Genomic DNA, 12622 nt, shown 5'->3' on the forward strand with positions numbered 1-12622 from the left:
ATATTCTAAAGGAATGTTGAGATTGTTAGCGAATATTAATAATTTTTGTTTATATTATTTATTCAAATAACATTTTCTACTAAAAATATATTTCTTCCACTAAAAACTAAAAATAATTATTAGTCTCCAAATTAAAGTGGTTGCAAAGACAATAAGTTGTAATAAATAACACAACTATGCATTATAATATATATACACACACATACATATATTTTCAATGCATTATAAGTTCATAATGAGAACTTGGATTAGTCCTTTTACAAATATCTTTATGTTGATGCTGGAATTTTGGTCTCCTTGGTTCTTGCCAAATGTGCACCAAGCTCAATGATTACGGGACTGGATACCTATAAAACCGAACAATCCTAGCCCAGTGTGACTTCAGTCACACTGGCTCCGATACTTAAGTCAGCGATGGGAGAATTACTAAGTGAAGTACTTAGGGTTTATTTACTTACTTCTAGGGTTCAGCCAGTGGTTCCATTTATAGGAGTCTTGCCTTCTGGAACCTTCTCGTTGAGCCCATCTATCTGTCGTCACTGGATCACAAGGATTCGTGGACCGGAGTACCTCAACCAACGGGAGAGGAGAGAAAGTGGGCTCAGCCAACGGGTCGAGCCCTGGTCGACGTCAAGTCGGGGTCGGGACCGAGCCCCGACTCGCTTGGTCTATCGTAGGGTTTGGGCCTCTATGGTCTGTAGAGGCCCATTTCCTTGGCCGGATTCAATCGCGTAACACTTTATAATAATGATTTATTATATTTGATGAAGACTGAATTTCATCAGAAGAGACATGATCATCAGATTGATGGTTTGATCTTATGAATGATTCCCACGAGGTGAGTTTGGGAAATAATGAGCGACAAACTATCGAACTTGATCAACTTTGCAATATTGTTACCGAATTGATTCCTAACGTTTGAAAGGTAACTGTTTAACTGTACCTCCACCTCACCGCGTATTTCTCGCCTAGAATCTCAAAGATAACTATAGGGTGAGAAACACAACTCAAACGGTTATCCAACCTTTCAAATAAATACCCAAAAACAATACGAAGGAGGTAAAAGACATTTCTATTTGAGATTTTACATTTAAGAATCTTGTACGGATAAGAGTTTCCGAGTTTTAACTTCTTGTTTTTGTAGGATCACCAATCGTCTTCGAGTGTTCTCGAAGATTTTAATGTTTTGTAAACTTTTTTGTTAAAACAATATTCATTAATTTATCAAAACAATAATTCAAGAAAGTCCAAGTTTGTTGAAGTGATTGCTTCTAGTTTAAGATAGTAACCATTTTGTTGAATTTATAGCGATGGTGAAACATGTCTCTTATTTTGGTCATTTTTATGAATGTCCAACTGAAAGGTCGTGTGAGTTCGAATCTATTTTACTTAATATTTTATAACTAAAATTAAATTCAAAAATGGTAGGCAACTCAAAAGAAAAATAAATGAAAGAATGATATATTTTTTAGTACAATAAATGAAAGGTGAGTTGTAAGGATTTGAACTTCCAATATCTCAATATCTCTCCTATTTGCATTGTAAAAAACAAAAAAATAAAGAAGAGGTAAAATAGTCTTCCTCACAACCTCCATACTATAACTATTAGTACGGTACAAGTCATTCCCGAAAATACGGTAGAAAAGAATATAAGCAAAAACAAAGAAAAAGTTTTTCATAATTTTTTTTATCATACAATTATAGAATTGCCAACAAGAGTTAGATTTTGTTTACGAACTTGATGTTGATAAATCTGCAGATTTAGAAATTCATTTCAGACAATTGAACCTTCTCAAACTGTTTTTTTTAAGAATCAAAAAAATTTGTGTCAAAATAACAACTAATAAGTAAATGACTTATACCATTGATCAATGGGAGAAAGAATGGATATGAATAATCATGTATGTTAAAGATGTAACAACCTCAATATTGAAAAATGAAGAGTTTGTTTACTTTTTTTTTAAGTACAACAAATTGGGAGCATGGGGGTTTCAACCTCCAATCTTAGAAATAGTGGATGCCAATTACCGTTTAGCTATGTTCCAAGAGCCTATTTACTTGAAAAAAATGAGAAGGTAATTGTTTATTCATTTTGATGGTGTTTACTAAGATGTAAGAACGAAATCAATTCGTCAAAGCGAGCATAGCTCAACGATAATTGACATATATCTAGACCTTTATGTGCAGTTTAAGGGAATTTCCCACCTCGTTTCAGACTCGAGAGGCAAGTGTTAGGCCTCAAATTCCTTTATTCTCCATTGATTTATGATTTCAACGATGAGAGGTTGGATTTCATTAACACAATAATCTTTCCTTTTTATCAGATTATGAACGTTGAATAGTCGATTTATGTCTAAATCGAGTGAATGCCTAGCTCCCTTGCTAAGTCTATGCCTCCCTTAGTACTAAAACTTTAGCATGTAACAATCTCAATCGAGAAATAAAGTGTGCTTCTTGATTAATAAAATAATCATACAGGACTATTTATAGGTTACATATTTGATAATAATAAACTATATAACCATAAATGGTTATTCTGCTAACGAATACTTGTTACACTATTTAACAAGAAGTAGTTTTAATAATACAAACAGATATTGCACTATTATCCCCCTTCAAATAGATGTTGGCTGAAGCAGAAGTTTGGACCAAAAGAAGTGCAAACGATCACTGGTGTGTGATTTAGTAAACAAGTCAACAAGTCGATGAGTTGTTGGAAAAAACTGAAGAATAATATCGTGCCGAACAACACGTTCTAGAATAAAGTGAAAGTCAACCTCGACATATTTTGTTCTGCCATGAAAAACATGATTCCAAGCCAATTGGATGGCAGATATGTTATCACACCATAACAAGGGGGGTTTAGTACTAAAAACATGAAGATCTTTAATTAGTTGACGAAGCCAAAACAATTCAGCAGCTGTAGAAGCAAGTGAACAATACTCAGCCTCAGTAGAACTTCTGGACACCGTTGTTTGTTTCTTAGATCCCTAAGAAACCAGATTAGATCCAAGAAATACAACAAACCCAGATGTAGAACGCTTGTCAACACTATCTCCTGCCTAGTAAGAGTCGGAAAAGGCATGAAGTCGAAGAAAATCAGTACTGTTTTTTCGAAAACAAAGGCCAAAACTGGAAATACCATTAAGGTATCTTAAAATATGTTTAGCAGCTGTCAAATGAATATCAAGAGGAGCATGCATGAACTGAGATAACTTGCCAACAACAAAGGGAATGTTGGGATGGGTAAAGGTAAGATAATGAAGAGAACCAATTAAGCCTCTATAATTGCGAACATCATCAGTAGAGTAAGGCTGACCCCCGTATCAGACAGATTCGGTAAACACATAGGTGTTGAGCAGGACTTAACAACTATCATTCCATAACGTACCAAAATATATCTAACATACATGGCCTAATTTACAAAAATTCCAGCACTAGTGACAGACTTCAAGACCTAAAAAATACTTCAAATCGTCTAAATCAGTGTCAAATCTGCTCTTAAGTTGAGAGACAAGAGAATGAATGTATAGTTGACTATTCCCCTTAATTGTTATATCATCAACATAAAGCAATAATTAAATAATGTTGGGTATGTTGCCCTAAACTCGTAGTTTGTATTTATGTAAAATCAAATTTTTATTCAACAAAGTTTTATTCAGTCAATTTGTTGTTGAATTTATAGCAATGCATTGTCTAAATCCAACAAACTAAACATCCAAGGTTATTGTCATGTAACTCGGACAGTATATATACTGGGTATATATTTGATATACCATCGATTTACAAGTAGATAATATCCTGGGAATAACCTAAAGGGTCTATAGTATATAGATAAGACTGGTACCTTATTCTAGCAACACTATGGATACGACCCACTTTTTAAATGTTACAGACGACCCGATCCAGGTCGTTCGTGTGGAGACATACAAGTAGGGGTATCCTATACAATGAGTTTGTATAAGACCGGACCGTGAAATAGTCAATCTTTAGATGTAATGTCGTTGACTAACAGATTGCTATTTCATAGGATGACCAGACAACTCATTCTCAATCCTGAGTGAGTTACGGACTCTTGCCCGTGAGGGTTCGCCCTTCAATCTATAAGGGTGAGAGTGGCCCGAGACGCCGACTCAACATTCCTACCATTTTGGGGACGAGATCGATTGGGGAGCTGGGAACATAACTTCACAAGATGAAATTCACTCCTCCCCGACCTTAGGGGAGTAGACGAGTATTCTCTTAAATGCTGACTCTGGGACTTGAACAAGGGGACCCACCCTCTCATTGGCCCGATAAGGACTTTCGGTTATTGGTCCGACCATAACCAGATTGTTCATTAAAGGAGCAGTGGTATTTAAGGAGTAAGATGTAACTCAGGGGTAAAATGGTAATTTGACACAACTTGCGTTACGAGCACTCGTGAAGGATTGACTTGTCATTAATGGTCGTATATCTATGGACACGAAAACATTCTACAGTGAGAAGAGTGCAACTACGGGTCTTTAGTGGAGTGACCCGTAGTTAACGAATGTTGATTAACTCGATTAATGAGTTTGACCGATTAATCTCGCATCGTTGGAGCTTCTGATCTGTAGGTCTATTAAGTCATCTTAGTAGCTTACAACGGGTAAAACGAGAATCAAGTTTCTTTGGAAGAATTTGAAATGTTTAAATTACTCAAGGGATTATGTATATTGATACATTATCATCTATAGTTTATTTTAAATTAAAACTATATATTATGAAAGAAATTATTTGAATGAGATTCAAATAAAAATTAATATGAATATGATTCATATTAAATCTATAGGTTAAAAATAATGTGCATAAGATGTACATTACAAATATAGGTTATACGAAAGAAATGCTTTAGAATATGATTCTATTTGTGTAATAAATAATTAAATGTTAATTATTTATTTGATTAATATATAATTAATTAATTAATTAATTGTTAATTAGATTAATAATTAATAATTTAATATTAATTAATATATATATATATTAATTATTATTATTATTATTATTAATTTAATTATTAAAAAAAACAACTCCCCTCCAAAATTTCAGGGGAGTGGGGAGTTGTACATTACGTAGGGTAACCCCCATAGGTTGTTGGCGAATTACATAACCGTTCTGTAATTTTAGGTTCCTCCCTGCATTTCTTTCCTATGGGTGTTTTCTCTCAAAACAAGACACATAACAATTCTCTTGGCTTCCAATCTTTGCTCCCATAAACAAGAGCTTGGTACTCAGAGGATAGTAAGGAAGATCTTTTTGGTGGTGTTAAACGGACTTACCGATGATTATGAAGAAAGTCTTCAAAAGTAAGTTCCGGTTTCCCCTGCATTTTCTTTTTCGTTTGTGGTTTTTGTTCCTAAAAACTCAAGAACAAGATCGTCGTTTCCGCTGCAGGATTTACGTTCCCATCAAGTAAGAGACTCATCCAAAGACCGAACAAACAATGATGCATCAGTAGAAGAAGCCACGAAACCAAGTGTTAAAAGATGAGAGGTGAAACAATCAAACCAAACACGAGGTGCTTGTTTGAGTCCATACAAAGACTTAATAAGTTCTGCACACATATGTGAGATAGTTAGGATCAACGAAACCTTGAGATTGTTGCATGTACACTTCCTATTGAAGCTCTCCATAAAGAAAGACATTTTTTACATCAAGTTGGCGAAGTTGCCAACTAAATTGAGCTGCTAAGGATATAATAACACGAACTGTAGGTTTCTTAACCACTTGAGTGAATGTTTTAACAAAATCCACTCTGTAGTAACGGCTGTCAAATGTAGCTTCTTTTTAAAAATGCTAGATTTGCTGCGTGTTTGCATTGAGTATGAATTTGAAGGTCTAATAGTAATGCCAGTAGTAGTAGCAGGAGGTATATGGGATACTCCAACATTACAAGGCATATTAGAAATATCAAGAGGCATATGTGATACTCTATCAACAACAGGTGCATCAGGAACCAAGAAATCAGTAACAGATGCAACAAGTGATATATCAACAGTATTAAAAAAAAGTATGAGTAGTAGATATAGCAACATTAATAGGTACATCATCACCATATACAACCATATTAGGAGAAGAAGCAGAATTGGGTGAAGATTCAACGTCATCAAGTGTCTCTACAGAATGTGGGACATGTGAGGAATGTAATGAAGAAGAATTTGAAGATAACAAAAGAGAAAGAAAAGGAAGAGAGGGATTAGGAAGAGTTTGTGAAAGAGGAGGGAGCATGCAAGGTTATTGAAGAGGAAAAGGAAAACAAATTTTCATCAAAGACAACATGATGTGTGATATAAAGGCGATCGGTGCTCATATTGTAACAAAACACCCCTTTAGTCTAGTGGATAACCAAAAAAGACACACCTAGAAGACTTTGATTCAAGTTTATGAGAATTGTAAGGCTTGAGAAGAGGATAACAAACACAACCAAATCTTTTAAAGAACGAATAGTCAAGAATTTTTTAAAAAAAAGTTCACATGAAGATTTTCGACCAAGAATGGAAGAAGGGAGACGATTGATGATAAAGACAGCAATAGCAAAGGCAGAGGGCCAAAATTTAATAGGTAAAGAGGCACAAGACATAAGGGTTAATGTCATTTCAACAATGTGGCAATGCTTTCTTTAAATTACGTCATTTTGTTGAGGAGTATAGGCACAAGATTTTTTTATGAAAGATGCCATGTTTTGGAGAAAAGAACTAAGAGAGTGGTTAATAAACTCTCCACCACCATCAGTACGTAGAATTTTAATCAGACTATTGAACAAATTCTCTACAAGCAGTTTATATTTGTGGAAGACGGTGGTGACATCAGATTTAAGAGCTAGAGGATAAAACTGTACTTTGAGTAATCATCAACAAATGAAACATAGTACCGAAAACCATTGATAAAAATTTTAGGGGTAGGACCACATACATCAGCATGAATTAGCTCAAAAGGATACAATGAAACATAATTAGAAACTGGAAAAGGGCAATTTGTGTATTTTTCCATACAAGCAGTGTTCACAAATGCAAGTTGAAGAATCACAAGGAGACAAGTTCAGACAATGAAACACATTATTAAGAATAGAGATATTAGGATGTCCTAAGCGGTTATGCCACAATGCCACAATGACAAGGAAACCCTTGTACCAATATGAGCAACTAGAGATTTGGGTACCAAAGAAGAATTTGGAGGAGCAAGAGATTGAATTGGGTAAAGATCATTTATACTAGGGCCTTGGTAGAGGATCTTGCCCGAAGACTTGTCTTGAACACAGAAGTGAGTAGAGTAAAAAAATACTGACATAATTATTATCGACACATAGACGATGAACCGAAAGTAGATTGGAAGATATAGTAAGAACACGAAGAAGATTTGATAAAAATAGAACATAGGAGGGAGTATAGATTGTACCATAACCTGTGAGAGATTGGAAGAGATTGACCACTCCCTACACTAATATGATCTTCCCCAGAATATTCAGTAGCATTAGTAGCATTGGTGAACTGACTTGAGTCGGTAGTGACATGAGCATTGAAGCAAGAATCTACCCACCATGAAGAATTAGAATTGACAGCAGGAAGGTTAGGGATGGCAACGGGGCGGGGCGAGGCCATCTCCATCCCTGCCCCCGTCTCCCAAATTTCGGAGGTAGGGATTCCTCGATTGAGGACGAGTTCCCTGTGCAATTAAAAAATATATTTATAACAGGGATGGGTCTTCCCCGTTATAAATATATATTTTTTTAATCAATTTTTTTATTTCTAATATAAAAAGTAAACAAAAAGTAGCTAAATGGAATATTAGTTTTGAGTTTTTTCTTAAATTAAAAAGTATTTATAAAATTAATATAGATTAATATTATTATATAAAAAAATAGAAAAAGTAATAAAATATTAAACGGGGCGAGGACGGGGACGGAGCGGGGAATCCTCCCCATCTTCTCCTCGTCTCCACCGAGGACCTCGATTTGACCCCGTCCGCAGTCAAACCGGGGATTCCCCGACCCGATCGGGTCGGATACCTACGGGGATCGAGTCCCGCAAGTTTTTTTGCATCCCTAAGCAAGGTGTGCATAATTTTGACTGGCCACAATAGCAATCAACTGAGTAGTTAAATGTCTTCCTTGATAGCTATAGTTCATTCTATTAAAGCAGTCAAGAGCAGTGTGCCCAACTCGTTGACAAATCTGATAGACAAGGCGTTGAAAAGAACCATAAGAGTTTGATTTACCAGGCGCAGCAAGAAGAGGCAATTGGTTTGGGGGAAAACCACGTTTGCAAGTGGAAAAATCAAAATTTGGTTGTTTATTACGATTGAATGATTTGATTTTTCCAGAAGAACCTCGACCACGACCAAGATTAGGACTAGTGTTCTAATTATGAGATGAGAGATGATTAGTAAGAAGTGCAGTTGGTGACGAAAAGGCATCATTGCATTTAGACTGCTTGTTAATTGCAACTTCTTCTGATACAAGAAGAACGTGAAGGTCATCAAACAAAACTGGTAAAGATCGAGTGCGGATAGAAGTTCTAAAGGTATTGTATTCAGCACGGAGACCATTCAAGGTGTAAATGATTAGGTCTTCATCATCAACAACAACATAAATGTTCGCCAACTTATCTTTAATTTCCTTGACGTGCTGAATAAACTGATGAATAATTTCTATAGACTTCTTCATTATAGCTTGCAGATTAGATTTGAGATTCACGATATTTGTTTGTGAATTTGAGGAGTAATGCTTTACGAGAGTTGCCCAAATTTCTTTCGAAGTATGGCAGCCAACAACATATGATAGGGCTATAGGCGGGACAGTTGCATTTGTTAAGGTCATGAGAGCATGATCCTTAGCAATCTAGTTTTCATAAGCCGGATTTGTAGTCGGAGTTGTAGCAGATTCCAAGGAAGACGAAGTTGCAGGAGAAGACTCTGGTTCCTTGCAAATCCATCAATGAAACCAAATAGTTTATGAGCCTTCAAAATTGATATTAATTGAAACTTCCACAGAACAAAATTAGAGGAATTTAGGCGGATTGACACCAGATTACATATGTTGGATAAAAGAAAGATTAGAGAAGCAAGATCCTTAGTGGTAAGAGATTCCGCCATGGAAGTACAGTACTGTAAGAGAATAATAAGCTAAACAATGAACACGTGGAGAAGAAGATTGATGACGTGAGTTAAACCTGGCACTAATATCATGTAACAATCTCAATTGAGAAATAAGGTGTGTTTCTTTAATAAAATAAGCATACGTGACTATTTATAAGCTATAGATTTGATAATAATAGACTATATAACCATAAATGCTAACTGATACTAAAACTACAAACAAATAGTACACTATTATAGTAAACTCTACTGAACAGATCAAACGAAAAAAACATTTGGCTAAAGCCAAAATATTCCCTAAAGAGTCGCAAATGATAATACCCAACTAAACGTTCATTCACATCTTTATCTAATGCGTCAACATCCATCTAATAAAATTCACAACTTCAACATAGATGACCGTTGAATTAGAGATTGGCAAGAAATATGGTTAGTTTGGTAGGTAATCCATATTCTATTTTTTGTTTTCAAATTCATTAAATCAAACAAATTGAATAAATATCTTTTTAAAAGTTTTGTTTCTGAAAAAGGTTTTTCAATATATAAAAATTTTGATAAATATACTCTTTCATATTATAAATTAATTTTTTTTAATTACAATACATAAAATACTAATTCTATAAAATTTATGATAAAAATATTAATCAACTAATCAATCTCATTTTATATTGAACTAAATATTTACTCGATAAATTTTTAAATTGAGTTGCAGCAGAAAAGTATAAAATGGTGGAGGCGGCGCGCGGTGGCTGCAGCGGGAGTCAACAGTGGTGGCGGCCGAAACGATGAAGGGCAAGAATCTTCAACTCATTTCAACTTTTCCACAGTTCATTCATCGCGGACTTTGACGGGGTAATAGGGAGATTTCAACCATTTCAGGATTTGTTAAATTATAGATAAATTTTTAATTTGGTTTTAATACTTTTTTTTCCCTTTTGTCCCAATACTTTGGTTAATTTTACTCTACTTTTAAAACGTGGATTTTTGTTTTTATATTTTCAAATTTTCTTTATTTTCATTTATATACTTATGTCGCTCTTTAAAAATTGACAATTTTAGTTCATTTTTATTTTTATCGATCAAAATTTTGGTAGGGTACTTACTCATTAAATTTATTTAGATGTACTTATAAATTTGTATTTAAGGGTTTCATTGTATTCGAATTTTGCAAATAAAGATTAAAATAGTTATATTTGAAAAGTATAAGACTCAAAACAAATATTTTAAAGTCAAAGTGAGCCTAACTTAGTTATTGAAATATATCTCCAATAAAGAGGTTATGAGTTCAATCCCCCACTTCCACTTACTATACTAAAGAAACGAAAATTTTAAAAGTATAAATAAAAGTTGAGAGTAAAGAGATTAAATGACATTTTGAACCTTTTGAAAAGATAGAGAATCAAATAAATTAAAATTAGAAGTCGAAATTTGGGTGGGCAAATGGGTAGATTTAGTGCACCTTTTCTAAAGCTTGGGACTAGCTAATGAGTGAAGGAAATTGACGTGGGTTATAGGGAAAAAATTTCGAGATAGGCAAACGTAAGGTAATCAAACCAAAATAAATCAAAACGAAAGTAGGAAAGAAAGGGGAGAGAAGAAAAAAGGAATGAGTAAGTAAGGATATCAGGTATGGTATAGACTTATTAGATACAAAATTGAAAGTTTGATAACCGGTTAGATATAATATTAAAAGTTCAAGGACGTATTAGACATAATTTTGAAACTTTAAGGATTAAAGTTGTAGTTAGCACCACTGCATAAATAACTAATGAAGTTTGACGGAATTAACGATTATGACACAAAATTTAAAATTCAGTGACCTATTTATTACTTTTAGAAGTTTATAAACCTATATTTAATATAACTCTTAATCCACTAAATTTGTAATTTAATTTTAATATTTTATTAAAACAAAATTTAAACATTAATTATGCAGAAACGAAAACCTAGAAATTGAACCATAACTCCTAAACTTCAAAGAAAATGAAATTACTAGTAAATTTGGAAAACAATGTACCAAAGAGTGAAATACACTTTCTTAAAAAAAAGTGTGAAATACATATATAATTAATATATTAAGTGGAAGGAATAGGTAGGAAAACCCAAACTACATCAAATAAACATATTAATAAACCTGATAGAATTTAAATAAGAATAAAAAGATTGTTATTTATATTAATAAATATATAAAAGAAATTATTAACAGTATTGTCAAACTAAGCATAGTTCAACTCATTAAGACATACAATCTCAACTAAAAGTTTGAGGGGTTGAATCCCCATTTTCATATATTGTTTTTCTTAAAAAATGTTTTGATCAAATCCTTCTAACCACTAGGGGTGAGTAGCGGTCAGTCGAGGTCGATTTGTGGCCAAAATCGACATGGAAAACTAACCTACATATTTTTCTTTTAAGCTCTATTGCGCCGATTAATTGACTGGTTGGTTCGGTCCGTCGGTTTTCACATAAGAGCTGCAGGAGGGAGAGTGTTGCAGCACTACAAAGATAAGAGAGGGAGAGAAGGTATGCTACTCATGCCTACTCATGCCTGTTTGCATATCAAAATGGAAATTCGAAAATAAAGAAACCCTAGGCTAAAACTAAAAAAATAAATAAAACAATATATTAATATTTTTTATATTATTATATCATCAGTTAATTGGTTTTTAGGGGTTCGTTGCTGCTAACTGACTGAGTGGTCGGTTTTGAAATTTCAGAACCAACTGATCGATCGACTTTAGTTTGGTTGATTTCGATTGGTTGGTTTGACTTTTCGTACTAACCATCTTCAAATCCAATTATGGAAAAATTGAGGAAAAAAATATATTAAAAAAATAAATCACATATATACACTACATTTTGTGATACTTACTCAAATTTAGTGACGTTTTTTTTTAATACAACATGTTGGGGAAGGGATTCGAACTCACAACCACTCGGTTGGAGGTATATGCCAATTACTGCTGAGCTATGCTCGCTTTGGCAATTTAGTGACGTTTTAAAGTGTTGCTAAAAGATCTTAAATTATTAGTGACTGTTTTTTAAAATGCATTGATAATAGTTATTTTTTGGCCACATTTAAACTTTGTGGCGTTGAAAATCTAATTTTAGCGAAAACTTTGTTTTGCATTGCTAAAAATTAGTCTCTAAGGACTCAGTTTTGTAATATTCATGTTTCTTGTTTATCGTTTTCAATTTTATTAAGAAACCTAAGTACTATTCGATAACTATTTTAAAACATTCTTAAATTTGTATAGAAATGTTGAAAACAATACAAACAAGTTTTTTATTTATTGTTTCTATTTCCAATTTGTTCCAAAAATATAAGTAAAAATATTGTTTTATCATTTATGAATATATAAATGTTGGAATTATGCAATTCTATTTTTCTTTATTAAAAAAATGAGGAAACATGAACATGTAAATATTTAAGAATCGAACTAAAATTTATGTTTAGAATAAATGATATATATTTGTAAAGATGGCCGAATCACTTATACATATA

The sequence above is a fragment of the Momordica charantia genome (assembly GCF_013281855.1).
Source record: "Momordica charantia cultivar OHB3-1 chromosome 9 unlocalized genomic scaffold, Mcharantia_2.0 BLBB01000009.1, whole genome shotgun sequence".
Lineage (NCBI taxonomy): Eukaryota > Viridiplantae > Streptophyta > Magnoliopsida > Cucurbitales > Cucurbitaceae > Momordica > Momordica charantia.